A 9,191-nucleotide genomic window follows, 5' to 3' on the forward strand; every position below is an offset into this window, starting at 1 on the left:
ATTCTATGCTCTGGGCTTGCAGCACTGAAACAAGCGAACCCCCTGTCCTCTTGGAGCCGACATTCCGGCGTGGCAGGGAAACAGAGCACCTGGGTGGGGGAGAAAGGAGGGTTGTTACTTTAAATAGGGTGGCTAAGGAAGATCCTACTAACAAGGTGACCCTTGAGCAGAAAATTGAAGGAACAAACTACATGAATATCTGGAGAGATGGCATTCCAGGTGGAGGGAATGGCCAAGTGCAAGAATTCTGAGCCTCATGGTGACTTGGAACCTTGAAGGACTGACAGAGTGGTCAGTGCCGCTGCAGCAGGGATGGAAGAGACACGGGGGAGTCTGATAAGGAGCCGGGGAGAGAGGAGCTAGACAGCTCATGTAGGGATCTATCTGCTATTGTAAGACCTTGACTTTGACTCCAGGGAGATGGGGGCAGATCAGAGCAGAGGGGGGACCCATCTGACTTTGTATGTTAAGGTCACATTGGCTGCTGTGTGTGGAAAAATAAGTGGGGAGGCTGGAGGAAGGGTAGAGAGAAGCAGGGACAGCAGTCAGAAATGGGGCCACTGCAGTAATCCTGGCAAGAAGCAGCGGGGACTGGCCCAGCCGGCCACAGCGAGGAGGTGAGAAGGGGTCACATAGAGGATACAGCGGAAGTCAGAATCCATAAGAGTCACTGACAAATCAGGTGTGGGGAGTGAGAAAGGGTGCCAAGGGTACAGGGAGGTGGTGAGGGGAGAGGGTGCACAGGGGTGACGGCCAAGTTTTGAGACTGAGCAAGTGCAAAGACGAAGTCGCTGTGTGCTGAGGTGGGGAAGACTGAGAGAAGAGCATGTCTGGGAAAATCACTTTTGGACACATGAAGGCTGAGACTCCTATTAGACACCCGGTGGGGAAGCGGCCTGTTGGACACGGAGACCTAACAGAGGGGAGGTACAGGCTGGATGTGGAACTGGAAGACCTTAGGGGATAGAGGGTGTTTCTAAAGGATCATGAGAGCACCCACTTTGTGTGGATGCCGTGGAGATCAAACGAGTCGAAGCAGGTAAGCACAAAGAAGGGTGCCGGGCCGTAGCAGGCACCCAGTAAAGGTGAGCTGGTCACCAACATCATTCGAAGTCACTTAGACTCAGCCGCTAGCTTCCCAACTGGCCACCCCGCTTCTGGCCCCGGGCCGCCTCCGTGCCGTCCTCCACACTGCGGGTCGGTGGTCATTCCAAAGCCCATACCTGGCCATCCCTCCTGCTGAAGCAATGGCTCCCGGTTGCCTACAAGGTAAAGCACAACAGCCAAAGGCCTCTCAAGCCCTTTCCTGATTCGGTCACTGCCACCTCTCTGGCCCAATTTCTGCCACAGCCACCCACTTCCCACTTTGTCCTTCAGCAATAATGGGAACCCTTTGTTGACAGCTTGGTGTCTTTGAACACGCAGCTGCCTCTGCCGTGACTTGCCCAGCAGCAAACTCCAACTGATTCTCACAGCCTCCATGAGGCGTCCTTCCCCGCTCAGGGGGCCATTCTTCATGGGGCCTCCCCCCATTCCGGGGGCTGTCCCCTTTCTTGTGTCTCTGCCTCCTTTCCCCGGCATTCCTTGCCCTCAAGAAAGATTAAGCTCCTTCTAGGCCCACTCCTGCAGCAGTGAGCACTGAGCCTGCCACAGAGAAGGGGCTGGGGGAGGGGTGATTATCCACGACGGGTTTTATTACTGCTGCTGTATTTTAAATCAGCAAGCAGAGGCCCAGACCGGTGAAGTCACTTGCCCAGGTCACTTAGCTGGTAAACACTGAGGCCAGGAGTAGACTTCAGGCTTGTCTGACTCAAAGACCTGTGTTCAAATGTATGTGCACATGTGTGCACGCACACAATTAACCATCTCAGACGCCACGGGTAGGAAAGTCCCCGCTTGGGAAGGGATCCAGGGCTACAGGGAGGGCTCAACATTTAAGCCCAGAATAGGTCTTCACTTGTTGATTCGATTATTCATTCATTCATTCATTCTCTCACTCATTCATTTGCTTCCTCATTCTCTGACTCACTCATTCATTCAATCATTCATTCATGGTCAACTGTTTCTGCTTCCAGTTTTTACTCCCAGTAGACTCAGACCCTTCCTCCTGGGAACTCAGAGTCTGTGGAGAGCCTGGCCAGGAGACAGGCTGGCACAGACAGGGAGTGCAGCCCACGGGGCTGGCCATGGATCCTGGGGAAAGGAATTTCCGCCTGAACCTATGGGAGGTAAAAAGGCCCAGAGGCTCAACGAGGACCTGAGCATCAGGGATGGGCTTTAGGGCTGGGACACAGGTGCAGGAAAATCAAGGTCCTGGAGGAAGCAAAACCAGCATTTGCCGCATGGTTTTCGCTTTCCCTCCTCTCTGAAGCAAGGATGTACTGGCGGTGTAATCTTCCCCGGGCCAGGCATCCTGAGCCGTCCACATGTTCTCCTGTGCTCTCTGCACCACCCTGGTGCTGATCAGGAAGCGAACAGCCTGGCCAACACCTGCACAGAGTAGGTGCTCGACCAAGGTCAGTTCTCTCCCCTTACTTCATTCCCCAAAAAGCAGGCTCCCAGAGCCCCTTCTCGGCCTGGCGGCCCGGGGGTGCCGACTCACTCGTCTGGAGGAGTGGGGTCCAGCGGCTGGGGCGCGCCCCCCAACCCCGGCCCCTCGCGGGCCAGCGCGGGGCAGCTGGGGTCCCGAGCCGCCGCGGGCGGGCGGGGAGCCGCGCAATTACGCTAATTACAGCCCGGCCTCCGCGGCGGTGGCGAGCGCGGCCACGCTGTGCGGAGAACGCCCCCGGCCCCGCCGAGCGTGGGAACCGCCGTGCCCTCCGCCCCGGGCAGCGGCGGCGGCGGCGGCGGTGGCGGTGTTGGGACCCAGCCCGGAGGCCTCGATGGTCGATAAGCCCGCCCCGCCGCTCGCCAGGCTAATTACCGGGCGGCGAACCTCGCGATCGCGGGGCCTTTCATCTACCTTCTCCCAGTGCCCCGCACCCATGAGTCCGAATCCCACACCTGGGTGGGAGCAGCGGCCTGCCCGCGGCCCCATCTGCGCGGGGGAAGCCGAGTGGCCAAGCTGGCAAGGAGGTTCCCACACACCATTCATTTGTGCGCCTCTTTACTCGAGACAGTTTAGAGGAGGCTTGGTGCTTCAGGAAGGGCAGGAGGCAGATGCAAGCAACGCAAAGTGCCTCAGTCCCCTGTCTCGGAAATGGGGGCAGCAGTCCCCATTCCGCCTCCCCCCAGCACTGTTGCAGTTTTACCGTTCTTGCCTTCATCGATTGCATGCAGGACTTGGGGGTGCTAAAATTAAGACAGTGCCCTGCCTGGTGTGGCTCGGTGGATTGGGTGCCGGTCTGTGAACGGAAAGTTCTCCAGTTCGATTCCCAGTCAGGGCACATGCCTGGGTTGTGGGCCAGGTCCCCAGTTGGGGGCGTGTCAGAGGCAACCCATTGATGTTTCTCTTGCACATTGATGTTTCTCTCCCTCCCTTCCCTTCTCTCTGAAAATAAATAAATAAAATCTTTAAAAATTAAAACAACAAACAAACAAACAAACCCTGAGATAGCAAACCAGGATGGTTGGTCACCCCGGTTTTGCCGGCTGCTGGGCACATGAGCCACACCAGAGCCTGGCCTGGTCCATCTGAGAACAGGAAAGACTCTTGCCCACAGGGAGGGACGACCCTTGTGAACTGCTGGGAGTGGAGCAGGGCAAGGGCGAGGCTTCCTGGTGCTGGGCTGCGCTCAGCTTTTTCCCAGTGCCCTGGCTCAAGGCCCAGACAGATGTGTCGAAGCAAGCCTACCCATTGCCTCGCTGGGAACGCCAAGGCAGAGAGGCTGGCAGAGGCTTTCCCACAGCGCTGCCATGAGTCAGTGCCCAGGGGCAGGCGTGGTCAATCCCACCCCCCTGTGCTTTGACCTTGAGCAAGCCACCTGACCTCTTAGAGCCGCCTCCGATCCTTACCTAGAGGAGTCAGGGGTGGGGGTATGGTGGTGGCTACGTGATCTCCAGAGCTGGTGGGGGGTGCTACTTGCCACTGCAGGAGGCCTTTCCAGGAGCCCTCACTTCTCCAGGAACTCCCACTGAAGCAGGCCTCCCCAGAGCAGGGGGGTGGTGAGGACATGCCAGGAAGAACCTAGAAAGATCAACCTTTAAAATCAGACAGAATGGACATTAACTCCAGTGACTGGACCTGTCTTGGCCTCATTTTCCTCCTTTGTAGCTTGGGAGCAATACCATCTTCCACCTCTGGGGCAGTGAATGAGATTCTGACGATGAGGGGACAAGCAGGCACTCAGGACATACCAGTTCCCTTCCTGCCCCTTTTCTGGTCCCTGTGTTTCCCTGCCCAGCTGGCTTGGCCTCGCCCTCTGCTTCCCTCTTTTCCCTCTATGCACTGGGCACCCACCACCTGCCGGGTTTCTTGGACCTCAGGTGAGGCAGATGTGAACACATACAGAATTTTCCTTCTTTCATGGGAAGCCACGGTGATTCCTGAGGCCCCAGGGTGGCAGTACGAGGCCAGCTCCCTCACTCCTCACCTCTCCCCAGCTGTGTCACCCTCTGTCTGCCTGGATGTCCTTCCCCTTCGCCCCCCACCCCCACCACCACACTGTCAACACCAGTTCCTCTGTCCAGCAGTGAATCCTGCCCTGGTTGCTCCGGGCAGATTTAACTGCCCCTTGGATGTCTGGCTTGTTTTTATCTGAAACCAAACACAGGGCCTAGCTCATTGTAATTGGCAATAAATGTGGGAAGAGGAGAGGGAATCAGAAGGGAAGGGGAGGACCTGAGTCTACCCGAACCTGGGAACTTACCAAAGGGAGTCCTGCCCACACTGTGCCCAGGATGTGGCATTCCCTCCAGAAAGGGAGAAGGTGACAGATGAGAGGATGTCCACTGGGGCAGGGTACATACTAGCTTCTTCCAGTGTCTTCCTGTCTCATCTCTTGCCCCTTGATGGTGGCCATCAGCAACCCATGTCCACCAGTAGGGGACTGCTGGGACATAGACACCCGGGTGGGGGGACATCAGCTTTGCTGGGAGCAGTGGGGCTTCTTAAAGAAAGTCACTTCCTTGTGTGTGAGGGGCTTGATCAGATGACCTTGAAGTCCTTCCCAAGTCCTTGCAGAAATTTGAGACTCTTAGTTCTTCACACCCAGCATCCCTGGTGTAAAGCTTCTCTGTCTCATACAGTAGCCACTAGGCCCCAGGGGCTACTGAAATCTTGATATGTGGCCGCTCCAACGTGGGCCGGAGGTACAAAACACACCCCAGATTTCAATGATGTAATGTGAACCATGTAGAATACCTCATTTTATATTGCTTATGTGTTGAAATGCTATAATTTTGTATATATTAGATTAAATACATTTGTTGTTATATTAATTCCACTTGTTTCTTTTGACTTAAAGAAAATGTGGTTACTAGAACACATGGGACGCACATTCTGTTTTCATTACACAGCCCTGGTTAAAGAGTGGGGGTCCCCCAGCTAAGCCAACACTGTTTCCTCGGGCACCAATTAGGTCTGGGGATGATGGGGTCTTATTCTCTTCCTTCTCTTCCTTGGAGGGAAGACCCAGACCCTGATACCTTATGAGAAAGTGCTGTCTCCTTGGGTACCCCCCGGATGAAGGTACCCAAGTCTCCTCTTGCCCCTTGAGTGGGTGAGTTATTGGGCATGAAGGGCAGAGCCCATCCTCCAATGCCATGCTCCGCAAGGAAGACGCAAGGAAGACGTGACTGGGAGATTCCTTTCCAGGCTGGCTGCCAGCCCAGCAAGGGACCGGCTGGCCCACCCAGAGGAAACCCCTGGCCGCCTCTTCCTGCCTGGCCCACCCCTGCCCCCTAAGTCAGGCTCAGGGGCACCCCCATCCCCTACTCCCCAGCCAGGACAGCACCAGGCTGGGCATTCAAGGGGGCACATGACTCTCCCCCTTGAATTTACACGCCAAGGAAGCAGGTCACACCCGCAGAGTAACTGGAGATGATCCCACAGCCTCTGCTGGGAAACAGCAGATCCCTGATGAGATACAGGCGCCCTGTTTCTCCCTGCCCCACCCCCACCAACGTTCCTCTGCACATTTGGGAAGGAAATAAGGGACAGGATGCAATGGTTAATAGTGAAACCTTAGCACTCCTTCAGGCACAAGTTTAAACCCCAGTTTGGCCAGCTGCTTGCTGTGTGGCCTTCAGCGTGAACCTCCCTGGGCCTCAGTCTCCTCAAATGTGTGTGAAAAGTGGCAGCAGTCAGAGTACACCCTTTGCAGGGCCATTGTAAGAGTTCAGTGACCTTGTGCAAGCACACTGCCCGTCAGAGCAAATGCTCGCCAAACATCAGCTGCTGTGACTATCACTGATAATAGCAGAATCTGTCCTCGCTCACCCACTTCTTTTCGTGACTAACATCAGCCAAAACAAGACTGACACAGGGAGCTTCTCCGGGACTCTCAGCACCAGTCACGGGAACACGGTCTGACTGGGAGTGGGTTGGCAGGGTGCCTGGTCTGATGGTTTGCAAAGACCAGCCCCTCATCTCTGAAACAGTTTGAACTGGTCCCCTCTGTGGGTGTTGGCTGGCCAGGTCTTCAGCAGCATAGGCTGGGTGAATGGCAGGGAGGGAAGAGGACCCTGCCCCTGGGGCAGCCCAGTCTGTACTCCCCACCCCCATACACCAGACACCTGGGCCAGGAGGTGTGGGGTGAAGTTGAAGGGAAAAGTGCCTGGCGAGTTCCAGAAGTTGTTGGGTTTTTTTCTTAATTTCCCACAGTTCAACTGCAAAATGAAATAGCAGAAAGAGTATTACCTCCATCTCCCTCAATATTCCCACTTAACACTGGATTTTCAACAATAAGTGGGCCTTTTTTTAAGTCCCAGAATGAGCCTTTTGTCTCAGCAATTCCAGATCCTCAAAAGGACAAACTCTATCAAGAAAATAGTCATGAACTTCAGCGCCAAGCTGGGAACCGGGGAGACGGCCAAGACTGACCCCAGGCTGGTGCAGGGCCTCACCTTGGCGGTGCAGACAATCCTGTCACAGAGGCAGGATAGGGTTCAGGCCATGTCCCACCAGATCTTTGGAAGAGCCGATGAAATAAGTAGTTGCCTCCATGACCTGGAGAAAGACATGGCAGACCTCAGGACACAGACTGGGGTGGAAGGACTGGAAGGAGAATAAATTAGCTGCTGCACAGAGGAGTGGAAGCTTGCTAAGTTACACGGAAATCTGCAACATTGTTTTACTGGCCAAGAGAAAACCAAATGGCTTTTGCAACTAACTACTATGTGTAAACAGGTTTTGTAAGTATGTATTCTTCTTATCACACACTTCATAGTTAGTTTATACAGTGATTCCCTCCCACCCCCAGTTTCTTGAACATGGGAACTTCACATCTGGGACCTTGGTCAGTTGTGCTATCAAATATTAACACTAAGAAAGAAATTCCTGGCTGGTGTGGCTCAGTGGATCGAGTGCCAGCTTGCAAAATGAAAGGTCACAGGTTCGATTCCCAGTCAGGGCACATGCCTGGGTTGTAGGCCAGGTCTCCAGTTGGGGGTGAGCAAGAAGCAACCAGTTGATGTTTCTCTCACATATCAATGTTTCTCTCCTTCTCTTTCTCCCTCCCTGCCCCTCTCTCTAGAAATAAATAAACAAGATCTTTAAAAATACACACACAAAGAAAAAAAGAAACTAGTCATACTAGCACGTAATCATGTAAGACAAAGTGTTATGCCCTAATTTTCTGCCTTCAAAATGGTTAATGTAAGCCCTGGCTGGCGTAGCTCAGTGGATTGAGCACAGGCCTACGAACCAGAGGATCACGGTTCAGTTTCCAGTCAGGGCACATGCTTGGGTTGCAGGCCAGTTCCCTGCAGGCCAACTCCCAGCAGGGGACGCACAAAAGGCAACCATACATTGATGTTTCTCTCCTTCCCCTCTAAAGATAAATAAATAAACAAAATCTTTAAAAAATGGTTAATGTAGTCTTTTTTGTTATGTTGATGTACCTTTGTCAACTGCTCTTTCTTGAGAGAAAACAATAGTTCAATCTGAGATATTGTTCAGTCGAATTTTTTGGTGTTAAAAATTTTTTTTTGGTCTTTCCTTCTATGGAGTGGTGAAGTGGCTGGCCGTTTGCTTCAGGATGGCTTGGCTAGCTGGTTAGGTTGTTGTATGTGTCTTGACTTAATGAAATAAAAAACCAGTCACCTTAACACCTGTTCCTAAAATCTGAAAGGGGATGGTTTACTGATCCAAAGGCCTGGGACCACTGCCCCCTGACTCCCCGTTCATCCCCCTACCCACTGCTCCCTTTCCGCTTGTCCTGCCCAGGCTGCACCCGCAGAGAAGAGATGACAGGAATTCTGGCAACTACCACCCCTGCCCCCAGCAAGGGGGCCCCCCAACTCCCGGCAGCAAGGCACTCACATTTCCAGAGGCTTGCATGGCACCATCACACCCCTTTGACTCTGAACAACCTTCGTCCACGGAACGGAAACCCACTCCTGGGGATGTCTGCCCGCTGCCCACGGTCCCAGATTTGTTCTCAGAGGTCACCCGGAACTTGCACTCTCACTGCCAAGGACAGCCAGTTAGAGATCTGAAGGCAGCATGATTTAAGGGCCCGGAGAGGCTTCCCTTCTCTGGGCTAAACAATCCAGTTCCTTCCTGAGAGGGCCTCCACCCTGCCTGCCCCGCAGCCCTCCAGCTCCCCTCCAGGAGCTCAGTCAAGAGGCAGGCAGTGTGGCTGCGAGGGTGCGAGCTCTGGAGTCAGGCAGGCCTGGCGCAGCTCCTGGCCGCACTTCTTTCTGGCTGGGTGACCTTGAACAAGTTACTTCAGTTCTATGTGCCCCAGTTTTCAGTCTCCTCACCTCAGAGGAGAGATAATAACAGCTCTGATAGGACTGTTGTGTTATGAGGGTGATGTCAGTTAACACACGTTAAGCCTTAAAACAGCGCTTAGCGCTGGCTATGCTCAGCTGTGTCATCTAGGATGTATTTCGTGAGCCTGCCCTCCCCACCCATCACCAGCCGACTTGGGGAGCGGTGGGGGGACCTGCCCCTAGCTGGGCCAAGGAGCCTTTTCCTGGGGTGGTTTAGACCTGGGATGTAGAGAAGGAAGTCCATTTTTCTCCAGTAGCTGAAGGTGCAAGGTGTAAAACTCAGCCATGGTTCCTACATGATGAAGAAAATCAGT

The 9,191-nt window shown here is 54.0% G+C and overlaps 1 pseudogene; it reads left to right on the top strand.

Moving 5' to 3' along the window:
* The first annotated feature begins 6,871 nt into the window (after positions 1 to 6,871).
* Positions 6,872 to 7,271, top strand: LOC118977603 (heat shock factor-binding protein 1-like; annotated as a pseudogene).
* The last annotated feature ends 1,920 nt before the right edge of the window (positions 7,272 to 9,191 follow it).

The sequence above is a fragment of the Sturnira hondurensis genome, unplaced genomic scaffold (genome assembly GCF_014824575.4).
Source record: "Sturnira hondurensis isolate 20B ecotype Veracruz unplaced genomic scaffold, ASM1482457v3 Scaffold0021490, whole genome shotgun sequence".
In the NCBI taxonomy this organism is placed as follows: Eukaryota; Metazoa; Chordata; class Mammalia; order Chiroptera; family Phyllostomidae; genus Sturnira; species Sturnira hondurensis.